Here is a 15,284-nt window from a genome sequence, read left to right on the forward strand (position 1 = left end):
CTCAGCACAGACCCTTCACAGGTATCAGGCTGGGGGACGATTAGGTCTTTCCGTTCCCCTGAGGCCATATTTCAGACTATCACATGGGGAGAAACCTTGGACAATACCTAGCTTTCCTAGGCAAAGGTCCCTGCGACCTTCTGCAGTGTATGTGTCCCTGGGTACTTGAGATTAAGAGAATGGTGATGACTTTTAACCAGCAAGCTGCCTTCAGTCACTTGTTTAACAAAGCACACCCTGCACAGCCCAAATCCGTTAAACCTTGAGTCACCCCAGCACATGTCTCTTGCAAGGACAGGGTTGGGGGTAGGGTCACAGATTAACAGCATCTCAAATACAGAACAAAATGGAGTCTCTTATGTCTACTTCTTTCTATATAGACACAGTAACAGTCTGATCTCTCTTTCTTTTCCTCACAAGACTTTGGACTGTGGACTTTGGGGTTAATACTGAAATGAGTTAAGACTTTGAGGGACTGTTGGGAAGGCATGATTGGTTTTGAAATGTGAGGACATGAGATTTGGAGGGGCTGGGGCAGGATGATACGGGGTTTTGCTGTGTCCCCACCCAAATCTCAACTTGAATTGTATATCCCAGAATTCCCATGTGTTGTTGGGAGGGACCCGGGGGAGGTAATTGAATCATGGGGACCCGTGCTATTCTGGTGATAGTGAATAAGTCTCATGAGATCTGATGGGTTTATCAAGGGGTTCTGCTTTTGCTTATTCCTCATTTTTCTCTTCCGCTGCCATGTACAAAGTGCCTTTTGCCTCTCGCCATGATTCTGAGGCCTCCCCAGCCATGTGGAGCTGTAAGTCCATTTTTTTTTTTTTTTTTTTTTGAGACGGAGTCTTGCTCTGTCGCCCAGGCTGGAGTGCAGTGGCCGATCTCAGATCTCAGCTCACTGCAAGCTCCACCTCCCAGGTTCACGCCATTCTCCTGCCTCAACCTCCCGAGTAGCTGGAACTGCAGGTGCCCACCACTACGCCCAGCTAATTTTTTTGTATTTTTAGTAGAGACGGGGTTTCACTGTGTTAGCCAGGATAGTCTCGATCTCCTGACCTCGTGATCCGCCCGCCTTGGCCTCCCAAAGTGCTGGGATTACAGGCGTGAGCCACCGTGCCCGGCCTGTAAGTCCAATTAAACCTCTTTTTCTTCCCAGTCTCAGGTATGTCTTTATTAGCAGTGTGGAAATGGGCGAATACAGTAAGCCAGGAAGAGAGGAGCTGGAAGTAAGGTCAGAGTTGTAACAAAGTGTGGGGAGTGCAAGGGGAGAGGAGAAGGGGGAGGAAGAGAGCAAATAACAATTATAAAAAGTGACTTTAGCTTTGTTGGAGCTCAGAAAATGATACCCCAAAGGATGGCACTTTGGCATGCTGAGTACTTCAGAGACTAAAAAGCCTCTAAGCAAAGTCTCTCTGACCTCCTGCCCTCCTGTCTGTCGCCTTCCTTTGTCCCCTGAAGAGTCACAGAAACCGTATTTCCTCTTCCCCAAGGTTTATCACAGAAACTAGAACTTCTCTCCCCACGAACAAGCCATAAAACCTAGAAAGGTCACTCTCTATGTTCTCCGTTGAAGACCCTCATTCCAAAAGGGTCCTGCCCCAAACCTAGGAGGAAAGAATGCTGCATAGAGAGGCCAAGAAGGATCTGAACAGACAGGCCTTGCTGGGTTTCCCCGCTTGGTCCGTTACCATTAGATCATACCCTTTTGTCCAATCACATTCCTACACCGCTGCCCGTTCTTCATCAGACCCAAGCACAGAAACACAGTTTTCTCTGGGTCTTTTGGTTTTCATTTCTGAAGACTCTGGCGTCACCTAAAACTTTGATGAAGTACATTTGTTATGCTTTTCTCTTATTCACCTTTCTTTTATTATGGGAGTACCAGCCATGACCCTTATGATGGGTGAGGAAAGATATCACACTTTTTTACCTTTACAGCTTTTATTGTGACTGGGAACTGTTGGAAGGATTTGAATAGAGTAGTAGTAATGTGATTTGACTTAACATTTTAGCATCATCACTGTGGTTGCTGTGTTAAGAATAGGCCTGAGAGACAAGGATGGAAACAAGTAAATGTTAGGAGGCTGTTGCAGTAGACCAGAGGAGTAACAATAGAGGTGGTGAGAAGTAGTTGGATTCTGAATATATTTTGAAGCTAGAGTCAACCGGATTTAAAGACACAGTGGATGTGGGATGTGAGAAAAAGAGAAAAAACAGAGGAGCCTCCACAGTTTTTGGCCTAAGAATAAACTTTAGAGATTATTCTATAAGAGGATATCTAGAGCTATCATATTCTTATTTTGCTGTTGAGATGGAATTTCACTCTTGTTGCCCAGGCTGAAGTGCAATGGCGCGATCTAGGCTCACCGCAACCCCTGCCTCCCAGGTTCAAGTGATTCTCCTGCCTCAGCCTACTGAGTAGCTGGGATTACAGGCATGCACCACCACGCCTGGCTAATTTTGTATTTTTAGTAGAGACAGGGTTTCACCATATTGGCCAGGATGGTCTCAATCTCTGATCTCGTGATCTGCCCACCTCGGTTTCCCAAAGTGCTGGGATTACAGGCGTGAGCTACCGCACCCGGTGAGGTGGAGTCTTACTCTGTCGCCCAGGCTGGAATGCCATGGCACAATCTCGGCACACTGCAACCTCCACCTCCTGGGTTCAAGCGATTCCACTGCCTCCATCTCCCGAGTAGCTGGGATTATAGGCATGCGCCAGCCACCGTGCCTAACTAATTTTGTATTTTTAGTAGAGACGGGGTTTCACCACGTTGGCCAGGGTGGTCTCAAACTCCTGAACTCAGTAGTAGAATAGGAGGCATATGGCCTCCCAAAGTGCTGGGATTACAGGCATGAGCCACTGTACCCAGCCTGTGTTAGATGACTTATTGTCTAACCCTTAAAATTTTTATAATTGTCTTTTTCTTTTAAAATTCTTATTTTTAAAAAATTGGTTTGGTTTTGTTTTTGAAACAGGGTCTCACCCTATTGTCCAGGGCATGATCTCAGCTCACTGCAGCCTCTACCTCCCAAGTTCAAGCAATCCTTCCACCTCAGCATCCCTAGTAGTTGGGGTACAAGCATGCACCACCACACCTGGCTAATCTTTTTGTATTTTTTGTGGGGATGGGGTTTAGCTATGTTGCCCAGGCTGGTCTTGAACTCCTGGGCTTGAGGGATCTTCCCAGGTTGGTCTCCCAAAGCGCTGGAATTACAGATGTGAGCCACCATGCCCAGTCTCCATCTTGGTTCTAACCTCCAAGCTGCCCTTCTTAATCCCTGAGTGTAGGTTGAGCTAACTTTGAGAGGAACTTAGTTTACAGTTTAACTTTGTATGACCACTTGAGACTGAAAAATGACTCCCAAGCACTTAGTCTACTACAGACAATGAACAAGTTGTCAAACCTGCTCAGTAGTTCAGTTTCCTGCAGGAAAGTATATGTCACTCTGGCATAAGAATGATTTTGAGCTGAAAGCAATTGAGAAAAACCAAACACAGGGCAAGCTCCCTGCCCTCCCTATATGAAAACAGGGCATATATTCTCCTTGTGCAGGCGACCGCCCCCTTTCCCATGTCAAGAAGGGAAGAACAGCTCTTATCCCCAGAGATGGAAATGGCAAGAGAGAGATGACGTGTCTACATGAATAAACCTTACTAACTAGCCCTAATCTCCCATTAGTATTTCCCATATATTTACCTCCCCACAATTTACTACCTCCTAGAAGTAGAAAGTCAGAAACCCCTTTCCTTTGCCTTGTGACTTCTCTATACATTTATTGTCCTTCCTCTAAATGGCATAAAAACCCCCAAGCCTCGCTGCCTCTTCTCTTCTCTATGGATCACCCCCACCTTTTGCCACATTAAACTTATAAAATAAAACCTGGGGCCAGGCGTGGTGGCTCACGCCTGTAATCCCAGCTCTTTGGGGGGGCCAAGGCGAGTGGATCATCTGAGGTCAGGAGTTAGAGACCAGCCTGGCCAACACAGCAAAACCCTGATAGAGCAAAGGAAAAACCTTTTCCTCCTCGGCAACCCTCTTTAGATATTACCAAGGAAGATCTCCCAGAGGGTGGAGCGATAGGCACAGAGAACACCAACTGGTGAGCCCTTCCTGGGGGACAAATTGGAACCTGATTAGGAAATTCCTCATTCCTAGGGTAAGAAACCGTCTGCTCATTTGTCTAGAATTTCTACAGAATGCTTTGTATTTCCCTTTCCTAATGGGAGGGTTTTCCTGGCCCCATTCAACCATTGTACATTGGTGGGAGATGGGGCACAGATACCTTGTCTTTTTAGTTCGTACGTCTCTGGATCAAAAACAGCCACGTCTGAACATGGTGCAAGCACTGCCTCGCATCATTCCCAAATATAAGGGCTATCACATGTCACCTAGAGATTCTGAACTTTGAGCTTAATCCTGTAACTGGACAGGATTTGAGGGTTGTCTCTCTTTGTGGGGTATTTTGCATATGGAAAGGAGAGAGAAACTAATATGTATGGTGATAAATAGATAAAAGTGGGCTGGGTATGGTGGCTTACATCTGTAATCCCAGCACTTTCTGAGACTGAGATGGGCGGATCCCCTGAAGTCAGGAGTTCGAGACCAGCCTGGCCAACATGGTGAAACCTCGTCTCTACTAAAAGTACAATAACTAGCTGGGCATGGTGGCGGGCACCTGTAATCCCAGCTACTCTAGAGGCCGAGGCAGGAGAATCAGTTGGACCCAGGAGGCAGAGATTGCAGTGAGCCAAGATCGTGCCATTGCACTCCAGCCTGGGCGAAAAGAGCAAAACTCAGGCTCAAAAAAAAAAAAAAAAAAAAAAGATAAAAGTGATATTATAGATATTAGATAGATATTTATTAGATTGATAAAAGTGATTAAACAGGCCAGGCGCAGTGGCTCATGCCTATAATTCCAGTACTTTGGGAGGCCAAGGTGGGTGGATCACTTGAGATCAGGAGTTCAAGACCAGCCTGGTCAACATGGTGAAACCCCGTCTCTACTAAAAACTAAAAAAAAAAAAAAAAAAAAAAAAAAAAATTAGCTGGGCGTGGTGGCCTGCACCTGTAGTCCCAGCTAGTCGGGAGGCTGAGGCACAAGAATCACTTGAACCCAGGAGGCATAGGTTGCTATGAGCCAAGATTGTGCCACTAGACTCCAGCCTGGATGACAGAACAAGAATCTGTGTAAATAAATAAATAAAGCTTCTGAAAGATAATACAGAAAACTATCTTCATAACCTTGGAGTAAGGAAGTTCTTAAGTCATTAAATATACTAACAATAAAGGAAAAGATTGTTGTATTGAGCGTTAAAGTTGAAAGCATTTAATTTTTAAGGCACCATTAAGGCAAGCCACAAATTTCAATCAAAACCACAATGAGATACCACCTTACACCAACTAGGATGTCTAGAATCAAAAAGACAAACAATAACAAGTGTTGGTGAGGATGTGGAGAAATCAGGACTGTCACATACTGCTGGTAGGAATGTAAAACGGAAGAGTGGCTGTGGAAAACATTTTGAGTTTTGCTTTGTGGCAAGCCACAAATATATAAGAATATATAAGAACTCCTAGGCCAGGTGCAATGGCTCACGCCTGTAATCCCAGCATTTTGGGAGGCCAAGGTGGGCAGATCACTTGAGGTCAGGAGTTCGAGACCAGCCTGGCCAACATGGTGAAACCCCATCTCTACTAAAAATGCAAAAATTAGCCAGGCTTGGTGCTGCATGCCTGTAATCCCAGCTACAGGCTGAGGCATGAGAATCACTTGAACCCAAAGGTTGCAGTGAGCTGAGATCACGCCACTGCACTCCAGCCTGGGCAACAGAGTGAGACTCTGTCTCAAAAAAAAAAGAAAAGAAAAGAAAAGAAAAAAGTCAGAGAACCCAAAAGAAAAACAGGCAAAGGATTCAAGCAAAATATGATATCCAAATAGTCAAAAATGTAGAAAAATTCCTCAACCTCATTAGTAATCAAATTAGGTAGAAGTGCAAATAAAAACATAATGAAATATAATATCATTACACATGTTCCAAATTAGCTGAAATTTTAAAATGTGATAATGCCAAGAGTTAAAAGCATTTGACATTATCTAGTAAAATTTAAGATTCAACTATTTGTGACCCAGTCATCTCACTCTTATGAACCTGTGCTTGTGTCCACTTGGAGTCATGTACAAGGATGTTCGCAACAGCAACTGTTTATCAGCAATTAAATGGCTACATTGTCATCTGTTCATACAATGGTAAAAATTTGGCACTACAGTGAAAATGAATGAAGTATAGCTACAGGCAACAATATATATGAATCTTGAAAACCTAATATTAAGTAATGGAAGCCCAGACAAAAGAATACACGCTGTCTGAAATACTTGTTCATTTATATCAAGTTCAAAGCCAGGCAGAACTAAACTTCGACGTTTGGAAAGGCATACATGGGTATTATAACCAGAAAGTAAAGTAAGGAAATTATTACTGCTAATGTCAATGTAGTAGTTTCCTCTGGGGGCTGGGAAGGGGATTTAATGGCGAATAGGTACATATGAACCCTGGGTTACTGGCAATCTATTCCTAGATCTAGGGAGTGGCTACACTCTTTATGTTAACCTAAATTAATGTTTAAACACTCTTCCTTTAATAAATGGTTTTCTAAAGTAATCTAAAAAACCCAAAACAGGCCAGGCGCGGTGGCTCAAGCCTGTAATCCCCGCACTTTGGGAGGCCGAGACGGGCGGATCACGAGGTCAGGAGATCGAGACCATCCTGGATAACACGGTGAAACCCCGTCTCTACTAAAAAATACAAAAAACTAGCCGGGCAAGGTGGCGGGCGCCTGTAGTCCCAGCTACTCGGGAGGCTGAGGCAGGAGAATGGCGTAAACCCGGGAGGCAGAGCTTGCAGTGAGCTGAGATCCGGCCACTGCACTCCAGCCTGGGGGACAGAGCGAGACTCCGTCTCAAAAAAAAAAACAAAAACAAAAAACAAAAACCCAAAACAACAAAAAACTTCCCAGTTAGAAATTACAGCTGTGAGTGATCAATCTGCTGCTTATCATAGACATTTGTATAGCTCTTTTGTCTATTTGTTGACATTTTTGTGGTCACAATGGGAAAGAGAGAGAGCTAAGTAAATGTCATCCATTTCTATAGCATCTCTATGTTTTAAGATGAAGCTCTGTGGTTTGTAATGTATTTCCCCTAAAGGAAATAAAATTTTAAAGAGTTAACATTAGAATTCAGAGAATCACCATTTGCAAAATTAATTTTTTAATATTAAAGTGTTTATCAAAATAAAATACTTTAAATGTGCCCCTTATACATTTTTAAGTTAACATCTAAAATTTGACATCACAAATGTAAATAGTTACAAAGCATGTAATTACTGGCAGATTTGTAAAAATTGTTTGTAATTAAACATCATTTTTATAAATATATTCAGTAGAATACATGTAAAAGACAGAGGCCAGAGGCTATCACCTAATTTAAAAATACATGAAAAAGTACTTATTTACTTGTTTGTTTTTGTAGGTTGGGCAGTGGCTCGCCATGTTGTCCAGGCTGGTCTTGAACTCCGGGGCTCAAGCAATCCTCCCACCTCAAGACTCCCAAAGTTCTGGGACTACAGTCACAAGACACCACAGCAGCTAAAAAGGTCTTTATTTTCATCAAAGTGTTATTTTTAGCATTAAAATTTTGTCATTTTTTCCTCCTTGATCTAGTATTCACATTCCATTTTTCTCACAGATTTTATCATGATCTATTTTATGCTTGGATTGATCGCCTTTTCCCCTAGAGCCTAAGGAGGGTGTAGCCCTGCCAACAACTTGTTTTCAGCCCAATGAAACCCATTTCAGACTTCTGACCTGCAGAACTAGAAACTAAACTGAAACTACATCCATAACATTTTTTTTTTCCAGGAGAAATAACTTTATTTGGACTGAGAGCTGGAGAATGAGAATAGGACCTGAGACAGCATATTGGGCGAAGGAGGAGAGGTGAGGTTCCCAAACGGCAGTCAAAGCTCATGGACCAAACGAATTCTACTTCCCAGCAACCTTGCAGTTAGTGCAACCAACAAAAGGCCTGCTGGGGAATGTATTTGCCGCTAAATTCCCCAAGTATGCCAACATTACAAAAAAGATAGAGGTTTTTCATCATAATTAAATTTCCACAAACCTCCCCAATCACAAGTATTATAAGCAGAAGTAAAAAACCATGTTTTACAGATCTCAAACTTGTCTTCAATATTTAGCTCATCACCTTCAAAAACTAGTTCCCTTGCTAAACTCATTAGCTATATGATCTATCCAAGCAGCAAGAAGGTGGCCAGGCCATGGCAATCCTCTTCCCATTTTCCCTAGCCGCTCAGGGCTGAACAGCAGGGTGAGGCTCAGGTGGGGGTAGGGGTGGAGAGCACAAGGGCTACTTTTCCCAGTACAACATGGCAGCTTGATGGGCGAGCAGAACTGGTGAGACTTGAGAGAAGGGTCCAGGGCCTGTATTCAGTCAGAATCACTGATGGAAGAAGAGAGGGAAGAGGAGGAATGTTTGCCATGCTCGTGGTGCTTATGCATCTTTTTATGGGCTTTCTTCATTTTCTTCTGCATCTTGTCCACTATCACTGCTGGTCCGGCCATGCCAGGAGCCAAGGGATTCACAGGAGGCATTCCAGGGGCAGGCGGTGGGTATGGAGAAGGTAGGGACCCGAGGGTTGGCATCCTGGATACCCTGGCTGTGGCACAGGATGAGGGGCCTACCTGGGGGGAAAGCTGGATTGCCCTGGGGAGGTCCTGGGGGAGGAGGACAGGGGCCTGGGGGAAAGGGTGGGTTGATAGGTGGCGGCATTGGAACCTCCAAGGTACCCGATGTTGGGGGGATATGGATTTGGCCCTGGCTGCCCGGCATTGAAATTCCATGTTTAGGTGTGTCCTCCAGCCTGGAGAACTACCAGGACTTCCACATAAGAAATGTCTCTTTTCTGGCCGGGTGCAGGGTCTCATGCCTGTAATCCCAGCACTTTGGGAGGCCGAGGCGGGTGGATCACGAGGTCAGGAGTTCGAGACCAGCCTGGCCAAGATAGTGAAACCCTGTCTCTTTCCACCACCACCTGGGCTTGATGAGTTCTCCCCATAAAATATGTTTTTTAAAAAAGAAATCATGGCCGGGCACGGTGATTCACACCTGTAATCCCAGCACTTTCTGAGGCTGAGGTGGGCGGATCACTTGAGGTCAGGAGTTCAAGACTATCCTGACCAACATGGTGAAACCCCATCTCTACTAAAAATATGAAAATTAGCCAGTTGTGGCCAGGCGTGGTAGCTCACGCCTGTAATCCCAGCACTTTGGGAAGCTGAGGTGGGCAGATCACGAGGTCAGGAGATCGAGACCATCCTGGATAACACTGCGAAATCCCATCTCTACTAAAAATACAAAAAAGTAGCTGTGCGTGGTGGCGGGCGCCTGTAGTCCCAGCTACTCGGGAGGCTGAGGCAGGAGAATGGCGTGAACCCGGGAGGCAAAAGTTGCAGTGAGCCGAGATTGCACCACTGCACTCCAGCCTGGGCCACAGAGCAAGACTCCGTCTCAAAAAAAAAAAAAAAAAAAAGGAAAATTAGCCGGCCGTGGTGGCACATGCCTGTAATCCCAGCTACTTGGGAGGCTGAGGCAGGAGAATTGCTTGAACCTGGGAGGCGGGGGTTGCAGTGAGCCGACATCGTGCCATTGCACTCCAGCCTGGGCAACAAGAGCGAAACTCTGTCTTAAAAAAAAAAAAGAAAAGAAATTATTTGTCATCCTAAAGGTCGAAGTGTCTTGACAGTACATTCCAGACTCAGTAATCATTACAATTATTAGTGGTACATAATTAGATGAAAACAATAATGATACAAATTTTGATAAATTATTATTAAACAAAAAAGGAAATGAAGCTCAATTAAATGGATGTCATGTAGAAGTCTTTTTTTTCTTTTTCTTTTTTTTCTGAGACAAAGTCTCACTCTGTTGCCCAGGCTGGAGTGCAGTGGTGCAATCTCGGCCCACTGCAACCTCTACCTCCTGGGTCCAACCAGTTCTCCTGCCTCAGCCTCCCAAGTAGCTGGGATTACAGGCACGCACCACCATGCCCAGCTAATTTTTGTACTTATAGTAGACGATGGAGTTTCACCATGTTAACCAGGCTGGTCTCAAACTCCTGACCTCGTGATCCACCCGCCTCGGCCTCCCAAAGTGCTGGGATTACAGGCGTGAGCCCAGCCGGAGGTAAGCCTTTCTTTCGCAAAGCTTGAGGAGGCAATTGTGAAAGAGGAGGTGAAGAGGAAGAAACAACCTGATTGCTTCACTCTCTTCACACCTATGGGCAGTTTTGGGAAAGTGCCTTTGGAAGTTGAGTTTATGAATTGTTTTCCTTGAAATTATTCATGCCAGGCCAGGCGCGGTGGCTCATGCCTGTAATCCCAGCACTTGGGGAGACCGAGGAAGGCGATCATTTGAGGTCAGGAATTTGAGACCAGCCTGGCCAACATCGTGAAACCCATCTCTACCAAAAATACAAAAATTACCCTGGCATGGTGGTGAGCATCTGTAATCCCAGCTACTTGGGAGACTGAGACAGGAGAATCCCTTGAACCTGGGAGGTGGAGTGTGCAGTGAGCTGAGATCTTGCCACTGCACTCCAGCCAAGGCGGCAGAGTGCGACTATCTCAAAGGAAAAAAAAAAAAAATCCATGACATCATGGTAGGCTGAATAATCATCCCCATATTGTCCACATCCTAATCCCATTAATGTTACTTTATGTGGCAGAAGAAACTTTGCATTCATGATTAAATTCAGGATCTTGAGATGGGTGGGAGATTATCCTGCATTGTCTGCATGGGCTCAGTGTAATCACGGAGTCCTTGTAAGAGGGAGGCAGGAGATCAGAGGGACACAATGTGATGTACTGATGGAGGCATCGAAATTCACAGATGCTCTGCTGTGGCCTTCAAAGAGGAAAGAGGAGGCCATGAGCCAAGGAAAGCAAGGAATGCAGCTCTGAAAACTAGAAAAGACAGGAACAGAATTCTTCCCTAAGCTTCCAGAGGCAGCATGGGCGTGCCAGCACCCTGGCTGCTGCCCTGTGAAACCTATTTCAGACTTCCAACCTCCAGAACCATAAGGTCATAAATGTGTGCTGTTTAAAGCTACTCAGATTGTTGTAATGTGTTACAGCAAAAATAAGAATTTAATACTCCCATTTCTCTCTTGGGAAGTCTTTTTGTACTTATGTTAATACAGACAATAACACCTCTGTTAATATAGACAATATGGAACCTACTGTTCTGTTTGTAAAGTGACCGTTTTTCCAGTTTAAAAAAAAATGTCTAGGATACCTTATCTTTTTTTTTTTTTCTTTTTTTGAGACAGAGTCTTGCTCTGTCACCCAGGCTGGAGAGTAGTAGCTCCATCACGGCTCATTGCAGCCTTATCCTCTCCAAACTCAGGTGATTCTCCCACCATAGCCTCCCAAGTAGCTGGGACTATAGGCATGAACCACCATGCCTGGTTACTTTTTTTTGAGACAGAGTTTTGCTCTTGTCACCCAGGCTGGAGTGCAAAGGCGTGATCTCGGCTCACTGCAACCTCCGCCTCCTGGGTTCAAGCGATTCTCCTGCCTCAGCCTCCCGAGCAGCTGGGATTACAGGCAATTTTTGTATTTTTTGTAGAGACAGCGTTTCACCATGTTAGTCAGGATGGTCTGGAACTCCTGGGCTCAAGCAATCTGCCCACCTCAGCCTCCCAAAATGCTGGCCTTACAGGCGCAAGCTGCTGCACCCAGCTACCTTATCCTTTCTTTCAAATTGCCCCCACCTCCCACACATACCCGAAGGTTAATGAGGAGACAGACATTTGATCAGCACATCTGATTTTCTGCAAGATTACAACCTGTTCAGTTGCTGTAGCCCTCAGGTCTCCTGGATATTATAAAACATTCTGTACTGTGGAGCACCACAAGGTGATCCACCCCAGTAATGCTAATACTTTGGGAAACTGAGGTGGAAGAAATGCTTGAGGCCAGGAGTTTGAGGCTACAGTGAGCCATGATCACACCCTCCACTCCAGCCTGGAAGATAGGGAGAGTCCTTGTCTCTTAAAAAAATATATATATATGGCCGGCCGCAGTGGCTCACGCCTGTAATCGCAAGACTTTGGGAGGCAGAGGCGAGAAGATCACCTGAGGCCAGGAGTTCAAGACCAGCCTGGCCACATGGCAAAACCCTGTCTCTACTAAAAATACAAAAAAATTAGCTGGGTGTGGTGGCGTGCACATCCCAGCTACTCAAGAGGCTGAAGCAGGAGAATCTTTTGAACCCGGGAGGTGGAGGTTGCAGTGAGCTGAGATCACACCATTGTACTCCAGCCTGGGCAACAAGAGTGAAACTCCATCTCAAAAATAAATAAATAAATAAAATAATAATTTTAAAATAATTAAAATTTTTAGAAAGGAATTCTGCACTTTGGGTCTTATTTTCCTCATTTTCCAGTTGAAGAGACCTGATTACATGAATTTTTTTTTTTTGAGACGGAGTCTTGTTCTATTGGCAGACTGGAGTGCAGTGGCACCATCTCGGCTCATTGCAACCTCCACCTCCCGGATTCAAGCAATTCTCCTGTCTCAGCCTCCCTAGTAGCTGGCACTACAGGTGCAGGCCACCACACCTGGCTAATTTTTGTATTTTTATTAGAGACAGGGTTTCACCATGTTGGCCAGGATGGTCTCAATCGCTTCACCTCGTGATCCGCCCACCTCGGCCTCCCAAAGTGCTGGGATTACAGGGGTGAGCCACCGCGCCCGGCCCTGATTACATGATTTCTAAAGACACTTCCAGTTCTAAGAAATTATAATTCTATTTTCTGCCAGTGATGGGCATTTCTTGAACTTTATCAAGAATGCAGAAAATAGTCTTCACTCCATCTGCTGAGAACTAAAAAATGTACAGGGTCCTGTCTCCCTAGGACCACTAACATGAGAGGCTCTCGCTGAGGAGGGACTTTAGTACAGGATGGATTCTTTTGTATTTAGGATGGTGACTTCCTCACTTGGAAATTCTCTGTGTACATTTAGAATTATCTGGAAAGCAGACCACAAGATGTACAGAACGAATGGCTGAACACAGAAACCAGAAAAAAGGAGAAAAGTCATCTCAGTTCCAGAGAAGGTTTCATAGGCTGTCTCCCCTTACTAGAACAATCCTCCCACATCCCACCCCTCACCTGTCTCATTCCTGCTGATTCTTCAGCTTGCAACTCAAGTGTCATTTCTGGGAATTCTTACTTCAGCCAAAGATAGGTTAGGTTCCCACAACCTGACTGTGCTTTGTCACATCCATCCCCCTCATGAAGGCCAAGCAGTATTGCCCTCCCTAAGCTGCGAGCCTGGGAAGGGCAGGGAGTGTGGCTCTCACACTCATCCTGTTCCCAGCGCAGTGCCTGCCACTTAGTGGGTGCCCAACAGATTTGCATTTAATGATGGCCCCTCTGCTGGCCTTCAGATTTCAGTGCTTATGGAATAATTATTTCTGTCCCCTGCCACTCAGCCCTGTACTCTGCTTTGTGATGGAAAAGAGGAAACCAGGAATAAGAAAATGTGCCCCACAGATTTTGCCAAAACCATAATCTGTTAGATAAATTGCTGAGAGGGAAAACACTAGAATACTTCAAACACTCATTCCATTCAACACAAAATACTTAAATATACATACTTTGGGAAAGTACATCACGTATCACCACAGAGCAAATGCTGTTGGATTGCCATTATATAAGGAATATCTCATACTCAGTTTCTGGATTTCTGCAACAACTGGTAAAAGGAAAAATATCACATTTCTTAAATTTATATATGTGTAGGCTGGGTGCAGTGGCTCACGCCTGTAATTCCAGCACTTTGGGAGGCCAAGAGGGGAGGATCACTTGAGGTCAGAAGTTTCAGACCAGGCTGGCCAACATGGTGAAACCCCGTCTCTACTAAAAATACAAAAAATTAGCCAGGTGTGGTGGTGGACGCCTGTAATCCCACCTACTTGGGAGGCTGAGGCAGGAGAATCACTTGAACCTGGAAGGCGGAGGTTGCAGTAAGCTGAGATCTCGCCACTACACTCCAGCCTGGGTGACAGAGCAAGACTCTGTCTCAAAAAAAATAAAAAGATTTTTAAAAAAATTTATACATGTATAATTGAATAAGCACAGAATATCTCTGAAAAGATATACCAGTAACTGAGAATTAGCCAAGCCACACCCACACACTTTACTGTCTACATTAACTTGACTTTGCTATTCCACTGTCTTTACCAACAATACTTTAGTATTTCAGGAAGCTCATACCCCAAAAATAAAAACTGTAGCAGGAATGGTTAATGGATACAAAAAAATAGAATGAATAAAATGTAGTATTTGATAGCACAACACGGTGACTCTAAACAATAATAATTTAGTGTGCATTTAAAAATAACTAAAAGTACTAAAAGTACAATAGTATCATTATTATTTTTTCTTGAAACAGAGTCTCACTCTGCCACCGTGTTGGCCAGGCTGTCTCAAACTCCTGACCTTAAATGATCCACCCACCTCAACCTCCCAAAGTCCTGGGATTACAGGCGTGAGCCACTGTGCCTGGCCTAATTGTATTGTTTGTAACACAAAGGATAAATGCTTGAGGTCATGGATATCCCATTTACCCTGATGTGATTATTACACATTGCATGCCTGTATCAAAATATCTCGTGTATCCCATATACCCTGCACTCACAAAATAAATTTTTTTAAAAAACTTTTTATTTCTATAGGTTTTTGGGGAACAGGTGGTATTTGGTTACACGAGTAAGTTCTTTAGTGGTGATTTGTGAGATTTTGGTGCACCCATCACCCGAGCAGTATACACTGAACCCAATTTGTGGTTTGTTATTCCTCTCTCCCTTCCCACCCTCTCCCCTCAATCCCCAAAGTCCATTGTATCATTCTTATGCTTTTTTTTTTTTTTTTTGAGATGGAGTTTCGTTCTTGTTGCCCAGGCCAGAGTGCAATGGCATGATCTTGGCTCAGCACAACCTCCGCCTCCCGGGTTCAAGCCATTCTCCTGCCTCAGCTTCCCTAGTAGCTGGGATTACAGGCATGTGCCACCACACCCGGCTAATTTTGTATTTTTAGTAGAGACGGGGTTTCTCCATATTGGTCAAGCTGGTCTCCAACTCCCGATCTCAGGTAATCCGCCCACCCCTGCCTCCCAAGTCCTGAGATTACA

General features: G+C 44.6%; 1 pseudogene across 1 annotated transcript; it reads right to left on the bottom strand.

Annotated features, from left to right (window-relative positions):
- Nucleotides 1–7,930: 7,930 nt before the first annotated feature.
- Nucleotides 7,931–8,926, bottom strand: LOC108581187 (annotated as a pseudogene). The gene has a single exon (XR_001893125.1). The product of XR_001893125.1 is annotated as a proline-rich protein 13 pseudogene (transcript).
- Between the last annotated feature and the right edge of the window lie 6,358 nt (nucleotides 8,927–15,284).

The sequence above is a fragment of the Papio anubis genome, chromosome 9 (genome assembly GCF_008728515.1).
Source record: "Papio anubis isolate 15944 chromosome 9, Panubis1.0, whole genome shotgun sequence".
In the NCBI taxonomy this organism is placed as follows: domain Eukaryota; kingdom Metazoa; phylum Chordata; class Mammalia; order Primates; family Cercopithecidae; genus Papio; species Papio anubis.